The sequence below is a fragment of the Myiozetetes cayanensis genome, unplaced genomic scaffold (genome assembly GCF_022539395.1).
Source record: "Myiozetetes cayanensis isolate MyiCay16 unplaced genomic scaffold, myiCay2020 scf13, whole genome shotgun sequence".
Taxonomy (NCBI): Eukaryota; Metazoa; Chordata; class Aves; order Passeriformes; family Tyrannidae; genus Myiozetetes; species Myiozetetes cayanensis.
Genome location: NW_026086937.1, coordinates 7,452,582 through 7,480,207, shown reverse-complemented (window position 1 = coordinate 7,480,207; position 27,626 = coordinate 7,452,582). Strand labels below are relative to the sequence as shown.

At 41.6% G+C, this 27,626-nt stretch overlaps 1 protein-coding gene across 2 annotated transcripts in view; it reads right to left on the bottom strand.

Annotated features, from left to right (window-relative positions):
- Positions 1-27,626, bottom strand: part of LOC126636261 (glypican-5-like) — a 340,020-nt gene that overhangs the window by 289,829 nt on the left and 22,565 nt on the right. The window lies entirely within an intron of this gene.

Below are 27,626 nucleotides of genomic sequence, written 5' to 3'. Positions count from 1 at the left end.
AGTCAGGGTGCTTCACAAAGCCATTCCAAATAGATCTTAGACCTCTGCATGACCCATTTCTAACAGATCCACATAACAATAAACTTCTAATTTCCTCCTCAAGCATTTCTCAGCATCATATCATTCTCTCCCATCACCACTGACAAGCACAGCAAATCTTTAACAAGTTACCTAGAGGGTTCTACAGCTCTTCTTATAAGTTACTTAATAAAAACGTTTCATTGACAAGTGTCCAGAGAGCTGCCTGTTGATAGCTTGAAAAAGGGTTAAAAATGCAGTTCCTAAGGGTTTGCAATGAGAGATCAACATTAGTAGTAATAAAGACCCCAATTTAGCAAACGCTTGAGGCAGGTTGTAAATAGAAGTTATGAAGACAGAAAAATAGTAGTTCTTAGATGGACAAAGGGGAGATTTTGAAAGATGAGGAAGTTAAATAACATGTACTGGATGCATGCCCAGTTGAAACATATTTTTCATTTATACTGTGCCTGAACTACAATATAAACAAAACCATACGCCTCATTAAGCTAATTACATCGATAATGCACAATTAATTCAGCCGCAGCCTGGGCAAAGATGATGAGATTACGATTCACAGAAAGATGTCTCAGTGGTAGAAGATCTGCCTGGCAGCACTGATGAGGGGGTGGTCCATTGGGCTGGTATGGAACAACTGGATATTTTGTGGGGACGATTTACCAGTCCCCTTGCCTACCATCTCCTCCTTCAACTCTGGACGTGACTCACACTGCTCATCTGCACACCTCAACGCTGAATCAGGAAAAACAACTACTGAATTCAACATTGTTCCCCTCACTATGCACTGTCTCTTGGTTTTATTGTTGTCATTGTCATGTCCCCGTGTCCTGCACCCCCCTAAATGTCAGGAAGCTGCCAAAATCCACAATTTAGGAAATACAGCAGATGGTGTGTGTGAAAGAATGTCTTTGTGGGCTATAAGCCCATGTCATGCAGTGATCTCAGCCCCATGAGCAAGTACGTGATCTCTTCCCATTGTGACACACTTCATCTCAGGCTCCTCACTGAACACTCACATTGTCATATCTGACAGTGTGACAGGGGGCACAGGACTCTGCAGGACCATTCAGTGCCACTGCTTACATGGAATATTTACCTGAACTGAAAAACAGCACAGTGAAACTCACTCTGTAGGCAAGGATGTTACCAGGACGTGCATCTCTGCTGACAGGTGTCGGAACGGAGGCTCAAAGCATGTACCAAGTTCACAGGCTATGTCAAGCAGGTTGTGAGCAAGGACTTCACACCAAATAATATCTTAAATAGAAATAAGATCTGCACTGATTACAGACCCTAATTCCACAGTGATCTCAGATATTTCACTGAAACACATGCTTCTTTCAGCAGAATATGATGCCCATGAAAATGCCTTGTGTGCTGCAATCCTGATTTTCCAGCATCTAACCACTTATACATCACTCCCAGCCCTCGTGGCAAGGAAGAACCACCTTGCACATGCTGTGAAGAGCACTCAACTACCACATCTACACACAAGCTGACACAAAGGCTTGAGGATGAGGATTTTATGCTCCTTTCCACGGTCTGCAGCAGCAGTGCTGACACCTGTGACAGTGTTGGAGTATCAGCACCATTAACAGAACCATCTGTCTGCAACACGCAGGACTGGAGGCTCATGATGTATAGGCTGAGTTGGAGTTGTCATAAGGACAAGAAAGAAAACAACAAAGGAGATTCACAGAGATATGGAAGTAGAAAGGAAGAGAAGAGGATAAAAACTCAGGACAGAAAGTACTGTCAAAACCAGAGCACATTTTCTTACTAGGGGGTAAAATAAGGAAGACAGCACTAAATTCAATCCATACATACATGACATAACCTTGGCAGACATCCACTACAAAAAGCAAAGACCTAAAATGAACTAAATTCCTGTCAGTGCAGATATTAAATTGAAAGAATTCAGGCATTTGTCCCACAAAAGGTATGTGCAAGTCATGACTTAAAAATATTCTCGATGAAAGAAACAATGATGGTCCTGCACAGCATTCTGTACTGACAACTGCAGCTGATGGTACATGTTGGAAGCTGCAGTTCCACATTTCCCCCACCACGGGAGTGCAGGTTCCCATTCCATCCTGCCCCTGTGCAGCATCCCCAGGCTCTGCAGGTTGGAAATGAAAATGTAACCCACTCCATGTGAATCAAGGCACTCTGCAAACCAAATGCTGCAGTTCAAGTGGCTGCACACCCTCATCTGAATAGAATACTTCACATCAAGTGACTTAAACTGTTGAATTCAATCAAATCACACATATAATTTCAAATTATTGCTTTAAATTATTTTGAAGTTTTGCAAAAAACTAATTAGAAAACTGATGGGCTGGCAAATCAAGGTCAACTGTTACCAAAGAACTGACTTATATTTCATCCTGTTGCTGATGATGAAGTACCTCCATGAAGCTTTTCAGCTTCTAGAGAGGGGGAAAAAAAAAAATCAGTCTTCAATCATCCTTTGGTGTCTCCTCAGGCTTGCAGCTTCCTCGTGCCAGGAGTAGAATGACACCCAAGGTAACTCTGCACACGAGACAGTGCGTGTCTGGAAGCAATACAGCTGCATTTATTTTGTCACTGTGCTGCCAGACTTACTTTATCAGGTCAGTACAAGCTGAGAGATCTCTGAACTGCAGGCAACAGTGTCACTGACCTTTCTTCTCTCCATTACAGCCTCAGTGGATGTTCTCACAACCTAAAGCACATGTGTTTTGAATAAGCTGTCCTATCTGGGTTATAAACTTATCCTTTTACCACCTGGAATAATCAAAGATGACAATATTCAGAATTGAAGTCCTGATCATAAAAGTGTTAAAAGCAGGTATTTTGCTCACCTCCACACATAGACACTTTTATGTTCCGTAAGAATACACAGGAAATGGGATAAAGTTATCGGCATTCAATCTAGTGCTTTTAAAAATAATTACTTCAGTATTATCTGGAAAAAAAAACCCTGTACTTTCTAAACACAGAGGAAAATGTCACTGAACATATTTTTAGATTAAACTGTCACAACTGAAATGAAAATGCATTTTGGAGATAATTTTTGACATCTAAGATAAATTTTCATAATCACTGTATTGATTTAGGAAATTCCTAAAGACCACAGGCTGCAAATCCTACCAGCCTTCTTGGTGTATCCTGCCTTATGTGATCACGCTGAGTGTTTCAGAAAAGATGCTGGCTCCAAACTAAGTGAGGGCTGCTGGATGGGAGCTCTGCATGAGAATCTGCCTTGTGGTGATGGTAGTAATGGCAGTAACACTCATGAGGCTCCTGGCTTGCCTTTTATTAGAGACATGAAGATTTTATGAGCACAAACCTTCTTGGAAAAAAAAAAAACTCATGCAGGTCAAATCTGGAACTCAACTAAATGTTGGAACAGTAATTAGAGAAATTGGTTGAAACTGTTCCAGCTCAGCAGGTTAAGGCTGTGGACACAGGACTGAGCACACAGCACGGTGCAGTGTGTACAGACACACCAGCCATGGCAGCTCAGCCCTCTGAGGGGACACTCACTGTGTGGATGATAATTCCACGTGCTCAGAGTTGAGTGAACTTCTGGTAAGGGACTCTCAGCACCCTGCACATCCACACCACGGCTTCAGGATGCCTGCTCTGCTTCCCTTGGAGGAGTCCAAGGCCACAGCCAAACTGCACAGCAAACCCCACCACGGTGGGGGTGCAGCTCAAGGAGAGCCACTTGTTGTGCCAGTTTAGCAAGAGGTTCACAACACACGTGCACAAACATCTGTGCAAGGTGATGGAGGAGGCACCAGAGTGGCAGGACCCAACAGACAGGGGGATACGAGGCAAACAGTGCTCCCTCTGAGGGTGCTACAGGCTCAACCAGAAAGGAACCAGGCCTGAAATCAAGAGTGTGCTGCTTTCAGGCCTCCTGTCATCTGAAGTTCTCTTACATACTATGAAAAGTATGTAATGCCTCTACAGAAGTCTTCCTGAAAGGTTGAATTTTACCCAAAAAATCCTGGATACCAGACACACTCTCTTGTTTGTGGATTTGTACTCGATTAAACAGTTTAGGACAACACTTTGTAAATGGACTTTGTTGTTTGCAAAGTATCACTGGTGAAGAATAACACTTTCAGTCCTTTGGTTAAACATCTGCTGTCCTGGAACACAACACAGTGCTGGAAAACAATACTGTGATGAGAAGATTTGGAAGAGGAAGTAATGTTTGTTTTTCTGGGAATCCCTTGATGTTTGAACTTCAGTCATAATATGGTCTAATTCTCACAGAAAAATATTATGAAGAACAGATACTTAGGAAAGATGTTTATTAATTCATGCCCATTTATCAAACCCATACGTATACAACCATCCCCTACTGAGCTACTGTAAGTACTTAAGTCCCCCTTAAACAAGCTGCACACAAAACTTGCAGTGCATAATTTAAAGGAAAAAAAAACCAAGTCTGCAGAGTAACAAATTGTTTCTCTTAATTTTTGCTTTAGTTTGGGTCAAATTCTTTAAACTTCTCCTTAGTTTTGAGAATGCAGATGATCTCCTGGAAACCACTGGAAATACTCTTTAGATTAAGCACATGCTGAATTATGTTGGTCTTTTAGGACCTGGAAATCTTCTGTCATTGCTTTTAGCCTGCGCCATTGCCGCTAAACATTTGGGAAATACATTTTTTTATACAAAACTTCTGCACACAATTCAAGTAAAAATTTACACCACATTGAATTGTTTACTTAGCTGAGTGTATTACTCTACATAAACCAAAATTGTTCAAAGAACATACTAGAGATTAAATCCAAGCCTTTCTACAGAAATGCCTCCTCTAAAGCTATCTTTGTATTACAAAAGTTGGGATTCTTTTCAGTATTATCTACTTTAATCATAACTCACACTTGTCACCAAGCCCTGCAGTATTTGGCAAAGGTGATTTTGATTAAGTCATCTCGATTCCTTTTTCCTACAGCTTTTTCTTAAAAGTACCCACCATAACTTCCTGCCTGAAGTAATTCTTCAGTCTCATCGACCATGTCTACATACTCCTCTAGTTCCTCAATGTCCTCCCATGAAATGATTCCTTTAAAATTTTACATTGGTTATTTTAAGGGTGGTGTGGAAGTTGGGTCCTGCTGCCACCACTACAGATAAGACTATGTGACAATGACCAGCAGGGATGAGGAACAAAGGACAGTTGACTGCAGACAGCCTCCAGTTTAAGATTCCTGTGAATCAGTTCCTCTCTCTACACTGATGCAGATGTACAGCTGTCCCCTTTTTTAGTTTTAGTTTTTCCTTCTTTTCTGACCCTGGTTTCATATCTGTATTTACATTCCACTTCCATAAGGGAAATGCATCCTGGGCTAATAAATCCATTTACAATAAGGTTATGATTCCTAGTTGGGAATTCTTGCAACATTTCCCACAACAATGCAATCCTTTGAGAGGCACGTGGCAGGGGAAGGGTTATCACTACAGCCCCAAAAGCCTGGGTTCTTTCCAAGTATCCATTTTAGGATTTAAGCTTACCTTAGAAAATATAAATGTGGCTTATTTAATTTATGACACACCTGCTGTGTGCAGGCCTGTGATACCTGTTTCAGGATTGCTTCACGAGCTGCTTCTGAACAGAGTAACACGGAGCAGTGCATTCCAGCCCATAAAGAACAAAAACAGACCAAGACCATGTGGCTTGAACCACACAAGTATTCATTCATATTAATGCAATGATTTCTTTTCCTACATGTCCTCTCCCCCACCCAGCATCAGCCATATCCCACTTTTGCAGCCCTGGCTTTGGTTACAATCCACAGTTTGGAGGAGGAGCACCAATGCAGGCCCTGCCTGCACCCCGTGTGATTACACCTGGACTGTGTCCCCTCTGCTATGAGCCTGACCTTGCTCACCTGTCACAAACATCAACAATTCTGTTGCCTTCTGCTGCAGATGCAGCTGCAGGGAATGGCACTTTGCTCTTGCTTTACTTGTTCCTTGTGCCCATTTCCACTGGAACTGCCACAAACACTCCCCTGTGCCCTTTGCAAGGGAAGGGACCACAAGCCCCTGGATTAACATCACGTTCACTCCATCACCACCTGGGCACACACAGAGCACTGAGCACAGGCTAAGCCAGGAGACCCTACTGACTTAAACACTAGTTTGGTTGGTTGTTTATTTGCTTCTTTTCAAAAGTTCTAACAAAGCTCTACCACATGTAGGATTCCTGAGCTGTGGAGATTTTCCCAAAAGGAACTGCACCAAATCACCATTTCACAAAGCCTGCCAAGCCATCCTAAAATGGTAAAACCCTTGGAGTGCCATTTATCTGCTCTGTATTTGTAGGGGAAAAACAGAAGATCTCAGCCTCACACTTCAGAAGGTACCAGTGAGATGTGTCACTCTGCTAAGCACAGGGAATTCCTGGCTGCTCAGCTGACATGCACATCCTGTATGTACACACACACCCTTCTGGGTCACAGCTGAACAGCCACAAAGAGAAACATGGAAAGACATTTCAAAAAAATTTCAACATCAATATTTTACCACTAATAAATCAAGGGCTGTATCATCTCCATGTGGGTACAGAATGAGTTGGGTTTTCTGTGGTTTAGACCTGCACTTGTATCACCTCAGCAATATTAAACACAGGTATATGTTCATTTAAAAATGCGTTTCAGTCTCATTTTCAATAAATACTGAGACCAAATCACTCACCCTCAACCTTACCTTAAACTAAACTAGCCCAGGGTTTTACAAAACAGGCTCTTAAATTTACAACACAGGGTATCAGTATCACAAAGCTGGAATAAAAGTGAATTTGTGTAAGTACCACACAGCGTGATGTTGTATCAATGCTTCCTCTAATAACTAGCATCAAGAGACACCTATGCTTCCTATTTCAAAGAAGTTGGTGTGACTCAGATTAGAGAAGGACTGGGTGCTGGCCACTGCATCCATATTTCACTCTGATTTCTTTAACCCTCGTGCTATTTCAGTCTTTGCATTACCTTTGCAAATACAGTCCTGACTCTCAAAAAAATCTGTTCCCATTCCTTACAAGGAGCTCAGTAGAGATCAGCAGATCTACACACAGTGCAGACAATCACACACAGTAAGAGTGGGCAACAGCAGGGTCAAAGTTACTGCAACAGGAGAAAATACAGCACTTCACCATCTCTACTTCCTGCATATGACAGATTCAATAAGTCCTGTAAAAACAGCTTGGAACTCTTCATTAATTACAACCTCCAGCAATCACAAAACCATCCCTGGAATGATTTCATGAAAGCACACAGAGATACCTGATACAAACCTGCTCCACGCTTTGCTTCCAGGGTGGCACCAGGGTGGTGCTCCTGTTTCCTAAAAAGGCAGTGCTAAGTAGCCACCTCATGTTCTCTTTTCAAACACTAAATCAATATGTCAATTCTACTGAAAATTCCCAGAGACACGCATTCTACCCAACAAATTAAAGCTACTTTACCAAAACTGGAAGTATTTTGTAATAAACATTTAAAGATTGGCTTTTATGCATTTGTTTCTCTTCACATCTCAAAGAAACGAGATTACTTTGACAGATTTAACAAAACCTGTGCATATTTCATATACTGCTCACCTGTGGAACAAACCCCTACTTAACACAAAAGCTACCTTTCTGCCAAATGTGTTCTATTCAAACAAAAAAAGTCTGCCCTTTGGTCACAAGAATCAACAATATTAAACCAACATTTTAACAGTAAATGTTAAGTGTGGGAACATATTATATCAGATATTCCAATTTCAAACTTTCTGAAGAGAAATGACAAGGTCAGGCTTCCCTAGTGATGCTAAGGATTCTGATGGCTGTCGAAAGGCCAAAATGCCACAAACTCTCAAATATTTAGTACATGCCACTGAATTCACTGAGCACAGTAATCCTCAACTTGCTCACATTTGTTTGAACACTAGAGCATGGTTAATATTTCACTTATTTCACAGTACCATGTTTAGGAAACAAACAGCATTTAACTACCCATCCTCTTGACTCTTAATGACTAGAAAAGACTCATTCCCCATGTTTCTGTGTCAAGGGATTTCCTCATTTTCACAATCAAAGAGATGATCCATTTCCACTGTGCACTTTTTGGATCTTCTGAGAATGTTATTACATATCCTCCTATGACTGGACTGTAGCTGATGTCAGAGTAAGACTAAATAAAGAACAAAGAATGCTCTTCACAACTCCACAGATACAAAATTAAGGTTTGGAAAGCCTACAGTGCTGCAGGGGAAAGCTCTTCTCTTTCCAGGACTTAAACCACTTCATGAAGGTTTTGCCTTTAATTCAACTACAGGAGTCTTATTACAACTTGTGCAGAAAGAGCTCCAAGTTCCAGCCATCCAGGTCAGAACACACAAAGGAACACACTTCTGGTCACTAAGACACATCCTTAGGATCCAAAGCAGTCAAATAATCTCTTTCGTAAAGGAAAAGATGATCATTTTCTTTCATTACCCACTGGAATATGGATTTGGAGTAACTGCACACATAGAACACTAAGTATTTAAAAAGTCACCTCCTTTTACAAAAAGTTGAAAGAAAACACTGCTTATTCGTAATACTTATAACTCCCTTACATTATCACGAAATAAAGCAGGACTCTGACACTCCTTACACTCAGAACTGCTCTCGCACCAGAACTCCCTCCCTTGTCTGGAACTGTAGAACGCTGTCAGTTCTCTCGACCAGGACATGTCTTGTGAAGGACAAACGACTTGCAAGTCAACCCTACTGACAAGTGAAAATGTGAACTTTCATCTTTTTCTTCAGTGTCGTTCCCACCCTGACGCCTACAGGAACACTCTCTCACAATCCAGCTCTGTGGAGCAATAAAGAGTTCCAGCTGCATAATTACTAAGGCAATCTCCCATCTTAGGCTTTATCCCCTGGGTTTGAAATTTCTGATTAATAAGAAAGCCCACTTTCCAAGGCAGGAAGAGCAGGGCTCTGTATGAGTCAACCAGGCAGAAAATACATGAACTTCATTAGCAATGAGGTCAGCCTCTGTACCCATCTACAGCTGGTTTTAGATTTTCCTTTAGATGTATATTTATTTATATAAAAACCCTATTTATCCCTTAAGGTTACCAGAATTGCCACACAGGACAGATCTTCCCTGTCACATCTCTGCACTGGATCAGCACTATGTGGGACTTGGTCATGAGAAATGATTCTTAACAACAGCTTCCTCAATGTGCAATACATACCAGCCAGCCACGTCTAGCAACAGATGCTTTTGCTCATTATACAAATCCTGCTTTCATATGAAGAGGCAGTTATTTTCATCGGTGTCTTCATGAATTTCTTCAAATATATTTGCTATATATGATTATGTAAGGCCAAAAGTCCAGCTTGCTCTTCCCAAATGTTCAAAGCTAATCAAAAAAAAAGGCTGCAGAGAGAGTTCTGCCTTTGTCCTCCAGGAAGCCAGCTACGTTTTCCTGCTGTGAAGGGTAATGCATTGCTTTAGCACCTACAGGGGCACCTGAAGCTTTTAGCTTTTTCTTTAACACCCTAAAATCTGTTTAGGTTGGAAATGACCTCCAAGACCACTGAGTCCAACTGCTTCCCAGCACTGCCAAGTCCACCACCAAGCCACGGCCCCCCAAGTGCCTTATCTACTCCTCAATCCCTCCAGGGATGGTGCCTGCAGCACTTCCCTGGGTAGCCTGTTCCAAAGTCTGACCATCCTTTCAGCGGAGAAATTTTTCCTCACATCCAATCTAAACCTCCCCAGGCATAACTTGAGGCTGTTTGCTCTTGTCCTATCACTTGTTACTCGGGAGAACAGAGGGACCTCCACCCGGCTCCATCCTCCTTTCAGTCGGTTGTTTTCCCCCCCAGAGTCTCCTTTTCTCCAGGCTGAGCCCCCCAGCTCCCTCAGCCGCTCCTCATCAGACTTGTGCTCCAGACCCTTCACCAGCTCTGCTGCCCTTCTCTGGACACTCTGTTCTTAAGTTCATTGTTCTTATCAGAAAAACATTCAACTTGCTATCACAAGAAACTAACAGCACAGTATTGAATTCCTAATTTCAGTAAAAATCATCTGAATGGCTCATTACTTCTCAGTTTTGCTGCTCTGAGTGATTCATGGCATGAAGTAAGTGATGTGTAAAGTGAAGAACAGTTCAATTTCTATAGGCTATTAAAACAGAAATATGGGAGGATGGTCACAGTGCAGGGGAGTGTTGGTCCATTTAGAACCACTGCACACGTCTGAGTTCTCAGAGAAACAAGAAGAATTCTGTTGAAAAATGAACTCTCTTTAAGAGAAGTATTGTCCATTATAAATCACGCTCTGCAAGATACACAGAACACACATAACCCTTGAATCATCACACCCATTTGGCCTCACTGGAAGCTTGTGGCATTTACTGCCACAAGATAACTTTTATTATACACAATTCTAAAAATCCTCACTTCCCAATATGGATTGCCCCTCGTTTTAGAGTCGTGAGATCAGCAGGATCCCCTGATTTCCTTTTTCTGTGTAGGAAGCACTGAGCCCTCCTAAAAGGAAAGCAAAAAGGCAAGATCCACAAAACCAGGACTGCAGTCCAGACTGTATGACAATACCACTAGGCAAACCAAAGTCAAGTAAAGATTTTCTACTGACAGAGATTCATTAGAAAATCCTGGCTCAAGGAACCAGGGCTGACTGTTCAGGACATCTTGGGTTTGATGGATTAGCCTGTGTGGTGTTACCTCTTGGCTGCACTGCATTGCCACTCAAACATCAGCTCCTGACAATGTTCTCTCTCCTCCATATGCACAGAACTGATCTTTGAAGGATGAACTTGAATTATCTCACTTGCAATCAAGGTGGAGGATTCATCAGGCTATGAGAGTACTAATTAAGCTGCTGCTATCAAACGTGAAGAGCCTAAATCCTTTAGACCCTTATCAAAAACCTCTACTTCAGAAGTCAGCACCTTCTCTCCAAAGTCTCCTTGACAGGAAGCTCCAACTCTTGAATAGGAAGTTTCTGAATGAGGAGAAGGGGATTACTGCCAACTTCCTCTTCAGGGACATCATTAACACACATATTGAATCTTTCCAGCTTTTCTTTTTATGTTTCATAATCCTCTACATCTGCAATGAAAAAATCATCCCCATCTTCTACATACTAAAATGCCCTCCAATTCCCAGTGTCCAAGCCCTTCTTTGCTGAGCAACTTTTTCCTCTTTTAAAAGATCTCACCTACCACTAACTGCTCACCTTCAGAAACATAATTTCATCTACTTTATCTAAAGCTTCACTTTGGAGATTTGATATTTTCTCCTTTCTCCCTCTCTGCAGACTCCAAGTGTCAAGCAATCCTTTCTCTCTCCCCAAAGTCACTATCCCACGATGCTGCTGTGAACAGCCACTCGCAAATGCAGTAAATGTGGGGTGTTCTATGTGGTTCCAGCTGCACTCCAGGCACTCCCCAGACTCTGCACACACGACTGAAAACAGGCAGCCAAAAACTGCTCTGCTGCTCTGAAGCTCAACTTTTCACTACCATGGAATTTGACCTGGAAGACCCACACTGAAGATGCACACCACTGACATGGCACACGGAAAATGCGGGAGAGGTAAAGCTCTCAAAACATTCCCCTGAGCACTTCTGGGTGGATTTCTTTCCAAGCATTCCTGCAGTGACCTTGTCACCTTTATTTCGAGACACGCTATAGGAAAGAAGTGTGAAACCTGACACTGCCCACTGCCAACCAGCAACTTCATCCAGGCTAGAGAAGAACAAGTTTTAACTGAAAACTGGGGCTTGAGCAGACAACAAAAATAACAGACATATTGCTAAACCTTGTTCTTGGGGTCTTACCTTTGTGCTCTTAACTTTGCCTTCAAGAGTACTCTGTGTTTGGAGAACCAAAGCCTACAGCTATAAAACAATCTGCTGACAGATTTAAATCAAGGCTGTAACACACATTTGTCATATCTGCATTTAGAGTCCTGGAAATTAATAGTACTGTAATAATTATCTTTATTGCTTGACTTACTTTCTCTTTTTCACCGGCACCTAGACAGTTAAAATTGTTTTATTTAAAAATACACTTCAAAATTTACGACAACAAAAGGAAATACGCCTTTCTTTTATGAGAAGATGCACTGAATGAACAGAATATGTCAGAATGTACTAAAAAACCCAAAGAAATCATCAATAGGCAACATGAGTTACCACACTGCCAAAAGCACTAAAACCAACCCAGTGCTGCAGAGTCAGAGATTTATTGGCCTGGAAAGAGTAAGGAGCCTCTCGAGCCAAGAGATGTTAGTGCATTAAAAATTGCATTGGATCAAAACACTAGATATAATTTCACTAGGGGGAATCAACGAGGAGCCTTGACTTTACATGGGGTTTCTTTCCCCAGAAACAATGAAGTCAGCATCTGTTTTTTTTTATTAAAAGTAGCCTTTTTTTTTTTTCCCCCGCTTTTTTCTTTAAAATTTTTGTGGAATAGCTCATTGTTATGCTGTATAGCCAAAATCATTTTATTCTGCAGGCAAACACGTGCAAAATGGATTTAATAAAGAATATGACTGGGAAAATATGTAATAAATATTGTTTTTCATCAGGAAATTCTGCTGCCTAACACGAGAAACTATCCAAGGTCAGTCTGAGGTGTTGACATGTGCATTTAAACTCCCACATGTGCATCAATATAGATGTTTTGGGTTGGGTTTTTTTAGTAACAAGGCACTGAGCACATGCCTTTTGATACCCCAACAGCAGCATTTTGATTCAAAAGTGCAACGAACCCCAAAGTGCTCTTAGTGCTGACCTAGGTGGGATTCTGAGTTTTATTAATCTGGTTTTATTGATTCTGAGTTTTATTAAATTTGAGCTTTATTAATTCTAACGTTATCAACAGGAGACCTTCGACTGGAGATGCAGCTGCAAAGCACACTGGTTCTGTTCTGGGCTAAAACAGATCCATTTCTTCAGAGATGTTCAAGAACATTCACTGAGTTAAGATTCAGTCTGGCTCTGATTTGAACAGAGTTGATGAATTGCAAATAGAAACACTCTAATCCCATACAGGGACAGCAGGGAACTCCCAGAGGCCCTCAGATATACTGAATGGGTTCTTTTGGAAAGGAATGCCACACTTCAGGAATGCTGATTGAGAAAGATTTCATTTTCCATTAAAAAAATAGGATGAGTGCTTTTTTTTTTTTTTTTTTTAATCCTCCCTGGCCCCAGCCAAACACATACATACAGAGTTTTCAGGAATTCTGGTCCTCAGCTTACAAGCAGTGGTGTCCACATCACATGTTGATTCTTCCAGGAATGGTTTGGTGGTGACCCAGCCATACATTTCAGTTTGATCTATAATTTTTGCTGATTGCACACTGTCCTAACTAAGAATATTTTTGATATAAATTCTGAGACTTGTTCTGTGTTAAAAGGTAAAAAAAAAAGGTGACATTAAGGCAGGCCAACCTGAATCAAACCTGGTTAAAAACCACACACGTGGTTTTCCACTGTAAAGGGTGTTCATGTTACTGCTCTACAGTTGCCACTTCTAAAACACCAGATGTAGATCCATGCTTTAATTAATACAGTTTAACCCTAACAACATCAAATGGTTCTCAAAACAAAGTGGGATGAAAAACATTTGGAACTTTGTTTCACACAAAATGCATATTTAATTGCATATGCATAATATTTAATTATATATGCATAATTATTTTTAAAAACTGAAGAGTAAAACACTTTAATAACTAAAATGTCAAGATCCTCCTCCTCCTTGGAGGGAGCACAGCCAGAGATAAATCCAAAGATGAAATCTAAATGGAATCCAAAACTCAAACTAGAAAAATGAATACATCCTCAGCTCTGTATGCTTGTAAGCTACACTGAAAATATACCAAAAAAACCACCCCAGAAATAGCATCCAAATACTAACAAGAAAAAGCATTTTCTCATTTACAGCTCAACACAAATATTAAAACAGTTTCAGATAAAGTTTCATTATCCACACCATGGATCAGTAACTGCATCGGTTTTAAATAGCAAGCCAAGATGAGAATGTGTCCAAATTACTTTAAAGGTCATCATAAAGGTTTAATTCCATTTTTATATCCAATTTTTTATTCAAACAAATTATCATGCATGTGAATCTGAGAAATTCAAAGGTTAGTGCGTAAATAGATTTTGAGTTACTTCACCCAAGAGCCCTCAGGCTGCTGAAACTCCAGTCAGCAAACGGCCGATCTACAGAACGTGGAGCTCTTTGGTCCCCAGCCAATAAAGAGCTCAGCGTGTGCCTGACTTGAAAGCACCTGAATCCAGGGCTGAACCTGACCCAGCCAGGGAGTCACCACCAATGGAAGGAAGATGAGGGTGAAGAGTTGTCCCGAGGCATCAAGAAACTGATCTGACAACATATTCAGTGTTTGGGTTACTCCTCAGACACACTCTTACTGTGCATGCACTTCCTCCTCAGCTGCAAGACCCCAAGCTGACCTGCCTGCTGCAGACACTGAGTGGAGCATCCTGTACCCCTGCAGGGCTGAGGGTTACACAGAAAACTGGACAACTGGGAACGCTCTCAGGAGGACTGAGAGCAAACTGTGGCTGGGAGTCCAGAGCATGTTGTGAAGGGGAGACACGAGGCACTGAGAGAGGGAACAGTCAGCCAAGCACCCGTCCCGCTCACCGCACCAGCACGTGCCTGGGCAGCACTGAATGAAGGATGAAAATAAAACAGGGCAGTTTACTGGGCTAAGATCAGTGCTGGTTTTAAGGCGGTTTCCCTGCTGCATAAAATAAAAACATGGGGGTATTCACTGAAGAAAAGGAGGGCTTACAACTGCAGTCAACAGAGCAGGCAACTGTGCAGCTGCCTCCCGGGAAGGAATGTTGTTTTAATACTCTGGAGGAGCTTCAAGTCCTCTGAGACACTACCCAGGACAGTGCCAATGCAGAAAGCATCTCCACCAGAAGGAGGGGTGTTATCTTCAGGAACTCATCCTGCTTTTATATCATGTAGTGATCTTCAGTCTCTTCAGTCTGGACAGGAAGGAAATCATGCTGATGCAGCAATATCATATCCATTCTTTTCTTCAAAGGGACATTAAGAGCTGATTCCAGCCTCTTCTGTGGCCTGAACGCAGACTTGGGCTTCCCAACACTTCACACAGGGAAAGTCTTGGATCTTACACTAACAGAGGGAACTGCATCCCTAATCCTCTCCTTATCTAGCAGCCTTATCCACCCCAAGGCTCTCCAAAGTCTTCAGAATGTGGAGGCACTGGATAGCATGACTCTTTTGTTACTGTTTAAGAAATGCACATCAGTAGATTCATGTTTTATTGTCCTTCCATCCTGTCAGGCCTGGAATCTGACAACACAGATTTGAAGCAACATGGCAAGGCAGGACAGCTCCTCTCTGACCCCTGCTTAACCAGGACCTCACACTGAACCACAAAACCCAGCACATCTTCTGGTGGCACTTCATGTCACAGCACTCCCAAAAGGTGTGTCACTGAGTGTGTGGTGGGGAGAGTGGGTGGGCTGGAAGCCGGCTTTTTGCTTTTAGTATTTCAGTTTTATTGATCTTCAAATAAAAACTCACTAAAACTTGCTATAAACCCCATCAGTCAAAATAAGATCAAAAGAAGACCTACAGAAAAGATGCCTGCTTGAGGTATAGACCTTGATAATGGCTTCAGAAATACAAGAAAGCACACCCTTAAATAATGTTTATAGCCTCAAAACTGCTCTGTTCAGACAGATTATAAAATCAGATAAAACTATCTATTGCCTTGAGTGATGACAGGAAAATGAACATTTCATCCTCTACAGAACCAGCTGCCTTCAGATAAGATTTGTCTGTGCCATCACAAGATAAATCACTGTGGGTCTCACGCTGCTGTAATTTATACCAGCCATACCTGGTGTAAATCCAAAGCCTTCACTCAAGTTACTCCACCTTCAAGCAGCCAAGAGAACAATCAGTTTTCAGATAGAGATAACTAAGAAATCTTAGAAACCTTCATCAGTTCTTTGCATTTTCCTTGAACCTGTGCCATTCCTATTCATCAGCACATTATTTCTAACATACAATGGGTAGGTGTGTAGGGACAGTTCACACAGGTTTTTTCTATTTGTCTTATTTGTCCTTGAATTCTTAGGTATTTTTGCAACAGCAGTATCAATTGCCGAGGTTAAACTTATTGCTCAAACCTAATGAACACACTTAAGGTAAAAAAAAGGAGGAAGTTTTAAATACTTTAAAAAAAAGACAGATGACAAACCTCACAGTCCATTAGAAAGTGTATGGATCACAAAGCAAAAGGTTAAAACAAATTCTGATTTAAACCACTGCAATGACCTCTCCTATTCTCCAACTGAAGCGCACTTGACCAGTCAAAAAATTCTACTGCACTCAGAAGAAGAGGCAGTTTGTGCTGTCAAATGCCCCCTGCACGTGGCATCAGGGAAGGTCTGCAGAGAAGCCAATGACTGAACCTCAGCATCCACACACAGCAGAGCTCCCAACCAGCAGGACAGACTGCAGATAAACTGCCTTTGCTTCCACCTCAAACCAGTGCTCACAGCTCTCAGACTCGCTTGCTGCAGTCCCAGAACTCAGGGAGGGGTTCCTGAGCTGTTGTGATCAGGTGGATGTCAGGTGTGGTACTGCACAACAGCCATGAGTGTCCCAAAATAGATCTGGTATTGAACAGTAACAGCTTTGCTGTAAGGATGGCAGACTGAGGGTATTGGGAAAGGAAAAGTTAATAGGGAAGGATGGCATCTGTTATGAGATGAATTAATACAGCTAGAGGGGAAAAAAATAATCTTTTGGACAGAAAAGTTCTTCAGCCACAGAACTCTGAAGGGCCCTGACCAAAAAACAGTCCGTTTTCCTTCTGAACTATAATGGCATATCTAATAAAACAAAACATCTCACCTTTTCGTGTGCTTTGCAGAATTTACTCTGCACATTTGAATATCAAAGTATTGCTCCTCTTCCTCCAGCTTTTACAAATTTTGCTACCACATACAGAAGCAGCAAGACTAAGGCAGGTGTGTCTGATAACCAGTCTTAGAATTCGCACAAGGGTGGTGATGAAAGAGTACTTTTGCTGCTATATTCAGCAGGTAAGTTATAATGCTAAAACATCATAAGAATAATTTTGTTTTCAACAAATATTTACTACTGTGGATTTAGGTTCTTTATACATTTAGTTCCTCTGTTGGTCTCTACAAATTGTATTATTAAATCCAAATAAGAACAGCATATGCCTGCCTCTCTTCACATACATATATATATCAGTACTTCACATTTTTTTAATATCTCAAATTCTTCTGGCACTTTCTGACTTTCTACTGTCCCCCACCAGGAGTGAATGATCCTCCTCCCAGGAATCATTTTTGCAGGTTGGCAGAAGGAGGTTTTTCAGTAATGAGTTTGAGCTGGCTCACACCCATTGCAGTTCCCTCATTTACCACTTACTAAGATATTCCATGGCACATCCCAATAAAGTCATCTGCACTTGGGAAACAGAAGCCTCCCTTTTTCTTCTGCACTGTAATTTAAAAGCTTTGGTTTCATTCTATCTGTGGAGCCAGTGGCCAAGCTCAATTAAAATCAGTGGGAAGATTATCAGGGTTTTTAACTCCTGCTGGACCAAAGCCAAGACAAATGCTTCACTGGTTTGCAAAGACTGTATAAGTAGGTTTAAATCACAGAAGACTTTCCTATGTTTTCAGGTAAAAAACAATATCCATCTTGGTAGGAGCTACTGGCAGTATATCCATCTACCAGCACCTGCCATCACTATCCAGCAACTGGATACCTGGAGACAGAGCCTGGATGCCTGAAAATTGTCATCTTAACAGGATATAAATCCTCAGAGTCACTCCAGGACAGCAACAGCTTCAGGAGGAACTTCTCAAGCAAGCACTGCTGAGTCACTAAAATTCACTTTACTTCCTGTGCACAAACACACTCTTTCATTATTCCCAACAGCGCTGAAATTAGTTACACACATGAAGATTGATATATTCATAACTGATCAAAAAAATCAACAGCAAAGTAGTCAGGCCTGAAAGGATTCACTCTCCTGCAGGTGAGTCTACTGTTTCTTTAATTACACATTCTTTTGCTAATAACCCTAAAACTTTTTTTTTTTCCCCCAATAAATTTGGTGGTTCTCTTCGTTTTCTGACCATTGTTTTACAGGTGACTACACTTGAGGAAATTAGTATTTCTGGAGCATACATTTAAAACATATTTAAAAATGAAATCTATTCCATAAATGTGTTTGTTACATATGTACATTTAAAACTATCCCCAATTTTGTGGGTCATTATTTTGTCTGCAGTGTGTTTTACACTGTATGTTTACAGCTTCCACATGCTCCTTTTCTACCAGGTTAGGGAAGAAGGAAGGATGCAGGAGGTGGGCTCTGCCTCTTTTCACCCCATGTGCCATGCAACAAGACTGCCTCAGATTTAGAAGTTTATAAGTGTATTTCAGAGACCTACACCTCCCTGCTTTTAAAATATTTCACATTTAATTTTGATTGCATTCCTACATGACTGGCATTGGGATCACGCCCGGTTGAGTCAGACAAAAAACAGCCCAGGTTTTTAACTCGTAGTCCACAGAAGAAAATAAAAAAAGCAGCTCTTTGCCACATGCACAAAGGTTTCCTTAGAGGAATCTGAATGGGTAGAAGCAGAAGGAAGGTTTTCCTGAGATGTTAGACCACATTTTCTGTTGTGACTTTCACACAACCACCCGGGCCAAAATCACTAAGAGAAAAAAGCAGGAAATAACACACGAGGAAGTGATTAAATGCATAGAGAAAAGTTCTAGCTTAGATAACTGCTTTCAGTCTGGTCAGCTGTATTTCTCAGAGTGCTCTTTATCCACCCAGAATTCCTAATTATCCAGCTGTATGAGCACTGCTCCACAGATCCAGAGTCACACAGGGCTCTGCAGCGGGGCTGGGGCAAACTCAGCCTGGTCAGAGAGAAGGAATGAGGAGTGGTTTTGGGAGCAGCAACTTCTACACGAGGTGCCAGTGGAGCACGGGGCTTCAGGCATTCCAGGAATCATGTATGGAAAGTGCAGAGACCTGAAAGGGGCCTTCTCAGAACACAACTAAAAGGGGGAAAAAGGCGATCTAAAAGCTCCATGTTTCTACATGTGCACCTCTAAAATCCTGGTAGCAGATACATACAATTTATTGCTGTGAAAAGCCTCTATTCCTGTTCATAGCCTTCTATTTATAGTGAATATTCCAAAACCTAACACAAGCAATAACTAGGGGTAAAGAAATTATTACATCACCTACAAACATACCTCTTTCCCACAGCAATCTGAAAGGAAGCTCTCCCAAGCATTTGACAGCACAAACCAGAAAAGGAATCACACAATTGCAAAACAATCACAGCAAAAAGTGAAAAAACCTGTTAAAGCTTTTCTCTTTAATAAGAATCCACTAAGGTTTGCATCAAAACTTACATTCCAAACGTTAACATCTGCAGAGATCCTAATTTTAGCATGGTACATCAAAGGCAAAAGTCTTAATACATGAAAAAAAAGAGCCAATCTCAAACCTCTCCCTTCCTGACAAAATATTTGGAGCAGATGTAGTTATCCTCAGCAGAACAAAGCTGTTGGATCCTCCACTATCTGACAAAAATCACCCTTTAGTTGCTGTGAATAGGCCTGGCAAGATTGAGGAAAAGATTTGGGAGTATGCAGGGAAGACAGGACCCATAAATTCCTTACTTTCAAGTCCTATTCTTACACTGTTTTCATTCAGATTGGCAGCAAAGCAAAGAGCTCCTTCACAAGATGTTTGAAGAACAGTTAGAGAATCAACAGGAAGCTGATGGGTAACAGCACTAATCGTTTCCCCACTAAAGGAGATAGCAGAAATACTGCCTCCAAAAAGTTGCTGCCACAACAGGAATTGTGCTTGACTCTCCCCAGGTAGACAAATCCTCAGATTCATTTTCTCACTTTGCTTTTGCAGGTTCTTACTTTTTTTCCACTGCACTTTTATATTGTGGAGATACAGAACATAATCAACAGCCTGACAAGGTACTGGGAAGAACAGAGGGGAAGAAAAGGCAATTACAACCAGCAACAGGTGAAATATGGACAGAAGGATAGCGAGTAATCAAACTCATGGTCACATGACAAACATGTGTATGTACACTGGATTTATTTTAGCACCACTATGCCCAACCCACATCGCCTGAACAACAGCTATAAATAGATAATGAGGGGACTGTCCCTGCCCCAAATCGCTGACATTCTAGGCATCAAATGGCAGCCACAGCCAGACAAGTTTAGGATGCAAGTCTATATGAGGATTATAAATCTTGATATCTTGATGATACCTCATCTAAGATGATTTTTCCTTTCAAGTGTATTTAATGCATATTTCTCTCACCACTTCCCATTATAGTATCCTTCCAAAGCCTTGGGCCAAACAGCCCTGTAAAACCTGTATTTAGTAAAATTAAACGTTACAAAGATATCTAAACAACGTAACACTTCTGCTTAATGGTCCAAGCGCTGCAGCAGTTCCAGTAACCAGCCAAAAACTTCGATACTCCTAAGTACGTAAAGACTTCCAATATCAGTTTCTGGCAACATCATCCAGTTCTGCATATGCATTCCTGAGAAACAACTGCACTCTATTCCATAAATCAAACCTGCCCACAACGTGCAGCAACTCCTAACAGTGAACTGTTACTCCCAAGTACGACTGTTGGTTGCCACTGGATATAAGGTCATTCCGGTGTAATAAATAAGACTTGATATAAGGTTTTGCCATGTTTAACAATACAGTCACTAGTTTTAGTTATCCTTTAAAGATTTCTGTGGACACGATCTTCGTTACTAGATAACAGTTTGCAAGACAATGATTTTCACTCCACAGCTACAAGTTCTTCCTAAGCTTTCATTAATTTTTTCACTTGAATTTGCTATTTTGAAAGCATAAAGTCATCAGGATTTTCTGATTTCCTCCAGTATTGATCCCTCTGATTTTTCCTATGTTCTTTTAAAGATTAATAACTCCTTCCTAACAAGCTGCCCAAAGGACAAGACACAGTCAGGGGATACATTAATGCAATCGGAAACACACACAAGTTACGGAGTTCAACAGTTATTTACATCACTATAGCACTGAGGGATGCTAATGAACACCGGGATCACAGGTGCTGTAGAGATCCCAAATAAATCCTGGTGCCTGTCTCGGAGCTGCTGATACAAGGAAGGGCAGACAACAGCTGATGGATTCACAGACACAGGGAGGAAACCTGGTCAGTGCAAGAGATTCAGTATATTGGGACTGGTCTTTCACAAGCATTTTGCTTATCACAACCTCAAGGGCAGTTTTAAGAATGGCATTTAAAGGAAGACAATGGAGGCACGGAGCTTCTTCACCGCTCACAAGTCTCTAACATGAAAGACAGCATGGGAAAAATCAAAAGCATGCCTATCTGAATTTTAATACTAAGGGAACAAAGGCTGCAGGGCTGGCCTGAGATGGTACCTGACATTTAAATCACGGATCACAGGTGACCAGCAGCACAGGCTACGCTGGAAAGTACAACATGAAAGGCATACTTCATATGCAGGAAGGTAGCACTATCAAGGAAACAAAGAATGGGATCAGTAGTTTGATGAGGAAAATTCTCTTTTCAGCAGGATTTAGGTAACCTTGAAAAAAAAAAACCAACCAGAAACAGTATGGGAAAAGTGCAGAGGCACAAAGTCTAAGGGGACATGAGAGGCTGGAATCAAACTTCTGCACAAGCTCATTCTATGTTTAATATGCGCTACAGAAAAATGTTGAAGGTGAAGGTTTGAGTTTTTTCCATGCTTAATCTTCAGCTTGTGTGTACATAGAAATAAAGCAAATTTCTTGAATTATTAACGGCTAATAGATCACCACACTGACTCCAATTTCTGTGAAAAATGGAACAAGTCACCACATGAAACACATTAATTCTTTTGTAATGTACAGCATGAAAACATCAATCTGAATCTAGAATCTTGACAAAAAGCATACACACAACTTCTGAAAAGGTATTATTCCAAAGCATCACAGGTAGCCTTTCAGGAACAAAAAACCCCCCAAAAATTCACACCATTTGAAATGTTTAGAGACAGAACACACAAGCGGCACAGTGAGTTCAATAATCACCATTCACAATGTAATGTTAATATTTACTCACAGTCCCCGGCACACCGGCAAGATTTTCTTTTAATTTTGCACATTCAGAAGATAAAAGGTGTGAGCATCAGGGAATAGCACATTGAAAACTTTTTATTTTGCTGAGAAAAGGACAGTGAGAGGCAAGAATTTAACATTCACTTCCCTCACCCCACATACAGACACGGACTTGAGCTCTGAAATCATACCTGGTATATATAGAAGATAAATAGAGACAATAACTATACCTTTAAATGAAAATACTTCAGAATCAAGTGAGACAATAGAATTAGAAGGCAGTATGTTTAAAGGAAGCCACCTAATTGTCAACATGTGGTCAACAAGGTTTTTTGTGGTAGCCAAAAGATAACCTGGGGAAGGAGGAATTTATGGATAGAGGGCCCACAGAGTGGAAAATGGGTGCATCTCAACCCAAATCTGGAAAATTCTGGAATTATCACTCTCTGGGGAACAGCAGGGTAAGAGGGAAGCATATTCATATTGCTGAAGATCTGGATCAGGTAGCCCTGCAGCCTCCCCTGATGTGACAGTCCCTGCTTGCAGCACAGGGAAATACCTGGCAGTTACTGACACAACAGCACCAAAAGAGGAGAAAACCTGGATGGCAGAACCAGACTCCCCATCTCTCCCACAAGGGTAATGCTTCACCACTACAGCACTTGAGTTTCTTGGTTACACAGGACACTCATTCCTAGTGGACTCTGCCTCTCTTACCCTACAGTTCATCTTTCATTACCTCTGCCCACCACAAACTGTTTTACAGTGGATACTAAACCAGGGAATTCCTTCCTCCAAGCTAAGGACACTGCATTTATGAACTTCCAGGTAGCACCAAAATACAAAGAAGGAATCTTATCCCCTAGGAGTTGATGCAGAACACTCCTTCCTCACACTGCACTGCTCTGGAGCTCTGATCTGGTCCACAGTCAGGGCAAAGTAGCCCAACCGTGCCAAACTCAAGGGCAAAACAAGCACCTCTCACTCCTGCAGTAAACACCTCAGGCCACTACAACCAGGTAAAAATTCCCTTCCCCTCTAAAAAGGTCTCTGGAAATCACAAATACTTTTGTGAGGGAACAGAAGAGGCCACAAAGATAATCTAAGTTGCATTCTTGGCTCTTGCCATGGCCTGATGTGCCACTTTGGCAAAGACATTCCCCCTCTCCCCGTGCCTCACTTCATCTACCCCAGCACCAACACAGCCACACCGAGGTCCTCTCTGAAGTGCTCATAGTCTATAGACAGAGTATCCTGCAGAGTGCTGATTCACTGGTGCTCTGCAACAGGAGGGGCACAGAAATACTCTAATGGAGCCTCTCTCTGCAGGAAATCATTTCTGCATTGAGCCCAAACCAAATTCTACATCCCGGCCAAGTTTCAGCGCTACAGTCAGCAGAGTACAAAACTCTGCTTAGCAGGGTCAGACAAGTGGAAAGGGGTGGGTAACGATCTGTCTGAATAAATGACCAAATAGTAGGGGATTACAAAAAACTATTTAAAAAACAACACTTCTGCATTTCTATAATCCAGCAGTAAATAACAGAAACCAGAAGCACTGGCAGGTTTCTGATGGCAATGGTTGGCTTTGCTTTTTAAATAGCTCATTGATTTTGGACTGCATCCACCTCCAGCATTGTGACTACACTTCATACAGTAATTTACTTCAAACCAGAGTGTGCTTCTCCAGCCAAGTCTTTGTTTTGTAAATGTCATAGCACGTCAACACCATTAACCAGCCACCCCTATTCCAAGCTGATATTCCTACATTCAGTAAAAGTATCAGCAACACTGCCACTGAGCCAAATGAAAATGGAGAATGTATCTGACTGTACAGCTCTGAGGGTCAGTGTACTATATTACTTATTTCTGGGAAGGTTCAGGTGAGTTGATTACTGGGCTCACTAAAGGTGATCCATCCCAGGACCCACAGAAACCAGACAGCGATTCCCATTCCCCATGGAGGATGTTACATGAAAAACTCTGTGCTTAAGGACTTCATGGATCAACTGGGCATTAACTTTCAAGCATTTAACTGACAACCAGGAGTCCTGGGCTCCATCCCTGCTACAACTGCCTTCTCCTTCTCACCTGCCTACTTGGATCAGGCCAATACAATGTGCAAGCACCACAGTGTCAGGGCAACTCCAGCTATTGGAGACTGCAACGAGGTGCTTTCCCAAGCATCATCTCCCCATTCCACAGAAAGCAGAAGGCAAGCACAGCTTTACCAAACCCCTTGGGTTAGGAGTGAGAGGAACAGTGCTACAAAGCCCATCTTCCCTCCTATAGGTGTGAGAACACGAGAACACCTGGTCCCACCACCTTCACTCAAGGTCAAGTGAATGCCATTTCAGACAAACAAGACAAAATTAGTGCTTTAGGACCAACTTGTTTTCATTCAGAAAGCTTTCTCTTGAGAGGCTGAGTAAACAGTTCCTATTGCCCGCTGTCAAAACAAGTGCAAAGAACAGTAGCTTTTGTAAACTCCTAAGCACAAAGTTTTTTACCATTATCTCTGACAGTTGCTAATTTGGCCACTGAAAAGCGATGAAGGTTTAAAAAGTACCTTGTTCTGTCCCTCTGCAGAGACCATCAGCAGAACAAATAAATTACCAGTGGCTGGATTCTCATTACCTCAAATTAGCCTCAGCATAAGATGACAGCAGCAGAGACAAGCTATGTGTGGGTCCTTAGGGGCACCTGTTAGCACCCCATAAAGGACACAGAAAAGGGAGGCCAGGTTCTCTCTGCTGTCTGCCCACAACAAAGCTTGCCTGTCAGACCATTGATACCCCTTCTGACAGCAACTTTCAGCCTGCACACCCACACCACTTCTAATCCACTAACAATGAGTGAGCTGCCTCACTTGGAAGTGCCCCAAGGAGCGCAGGGACTGCAGAAGGGCATTGGGGGGTGGGGTTCACAGAAGGATGGCTGTGCCAAGTAAGATGTAGCATCACCACAAAGACATACATCTAAAACAACACATCTGATTACATGCAAACCTAAAAAAATACTGGGACAAAAAGCAGTAAGTTTAAAGGAGAATCTTTGGGTTATCGAAGGGGAAATGAATTTACAAAATGAAAGCATCCCATTTGATCGTCCATTTAAATAAACAGGCCTCCTGGGCATTTCAGGCTGCAGGCACAGGAGAAAGACAGAAAGGCAGGCACATCTTTGGATGGGACAGATTGACTGGGTCCAAAATGCATCCCAAACAAAGGCCCCCATGTAGAGCCAGAGGGTGACAGGCCAGGATCATTACAACAGGCACATTCTCCTCAGTTACACCACTCCTGTTACAGTCTGGAACACTTACACATCTGCACCTACTCCACCTTGCCTGAGACTCCCTTTGGAGCAGAGTACTAGCCCAAACACAACAAGCCTGCCCACAGCTGTGGCACACTTCATCAAGTCTTCGACTAATTATTTTGCACAACCAAATCCAGCACCTGTGAAAACTGTCTTATTTCAGCTGTGGGCAAAGCTACCTAAACAACATTTTCAATTGCAAGAAGAAAAACCAAAACAAAGTATCCACAGTCAACTACACAGTACTGAGGCAGTACACAGAGAACATTTAACCCAACTCATTTCAAAACTCCCCCTCACATGAGAAAGGTCTTCATTATTAATACTTGTGGCAGTTGCAGGTCCTCAAAACTGCCTTTTAACTTCTATCAAAGCACAGAAGGAGGTAAGAGCTCAAAAAGAAAACTTTCTGGGTGTCCTCCCTTCTGAAAAAGTTGCTCTCTTCCCCCTGAAATGTAATTCCCACCGCTATGTCCTCAGAGCTGGACAGCTGAAAATCCATTTCTTATATCATAGTGCTCTTGAGAATTATTTCATCAGTATGAGTCTAATATTAATGGTGTTGTCTGCTTTAAGTGCATAAAAATCAGTTAAGACTTCTTTTCCTCAGCAGTAGGCAGCAAGGCTAACTCTGCTGCTTTGCTTTGACTACACCAATGGTACTAAAAATTGTGTATATAAAAGTAAATTGTGCATGAAAATCGTACAAGTAAACACCACTACATACAAACGAATAAAGTGCTGGGTTTTTGCATGCCTGAGTCAGTTCTCTCTGCTGCAAGGAAATCTGAAAGGTATCTGAAAGCTTCTAAAATCAGGATACTCTTTTCCCGGACTGTAAAGCGTGCTGTTGGCACTTTATCATCCAAATAGCAACAAACGAAAATGCTCCAAAAGGACAGAGTTAATTCGAAGCAAAGATCTTCCCTCTCAGTAAATGTCTCGCACAGCACCACTCTTAGCAACAGGATGTTTATCCAGCACCAGATACAGAGAGAGGCTTTTCACTGACACCTGGGACAAAACCAAAGAACAAAAGCAGCTCCCAGTGCAAGAGAGCAAAGTTAAATTTTTCGAGTGTTCCCACCTCATGTAGACAGAAGGCCAGCCATAGCAAGTTACAACAAACAACCTATTTACCCACTTCCAGAGAATGCTTGTAAATTTAAACTGTGTGAAATGTCTAACTACCTCTTTCATTCCATCAAAAGGCTTCATCAGCAATGGACAATAAAGCCACTGGCTTGACCTAAAAGGGTTGGTAGGTTAATCTATTCTGACCTTATCTTTATTCAATCATAATACTGAAAGATTGCTTGAATGAATAACCAGCGTTTAACAATGCCTACAGCCGCTCTTTCACTGCAGTGCTCCTCTGAAGGGCCCTCCAAACCAATTTTTTAAATCACAGGGAATATTAAACGTTTTCAAAAATTACTTGTAAAATAAACCAAAATGCTGTTTCTCACTCATTGGTATGAAACAGAAATAAAAAGGAGGTAAAAAAAGCAAGAGCAGAAGAAAATTTTATCTTGCCCCTGCATGTCTCTTTCAGACTTCCACCATCACTTATTGTCAGTTTTAGATAATATGCTATCTCTTCTGCACTGTCAATCACATCTTTTACTTCTAGTATTTTCACTCAAATAGAAGAAACTAGACCAAAAAAAAAGCTACTACTTAATAAAACCTACATTGTAACAACAGGCTTAATCATACAGGCCTCAGTACTTTGTATTTTAATAACTAGAGGTTTGCTTTCAAAGCCCATTCCATCAGGACACTCAGCACTAAACACAGCAAAGCAGGCAGTTAAAATTAAGAACATACTTAGGCCCACAGAAGTCAGTAATCTGGATTCACCACTCAGTGACTGATGCAATCACTCAACTCTCGGATGCTTACATGTCACAGCTATGTCTAAATCCCTTCTGGAGAAAAGTCCCCAGTGCTCAGCACTACAGTGCAGAGTCCTACCCAAGCATTTTCCTCCTTGTAACAGTACAATAACCACCTGTA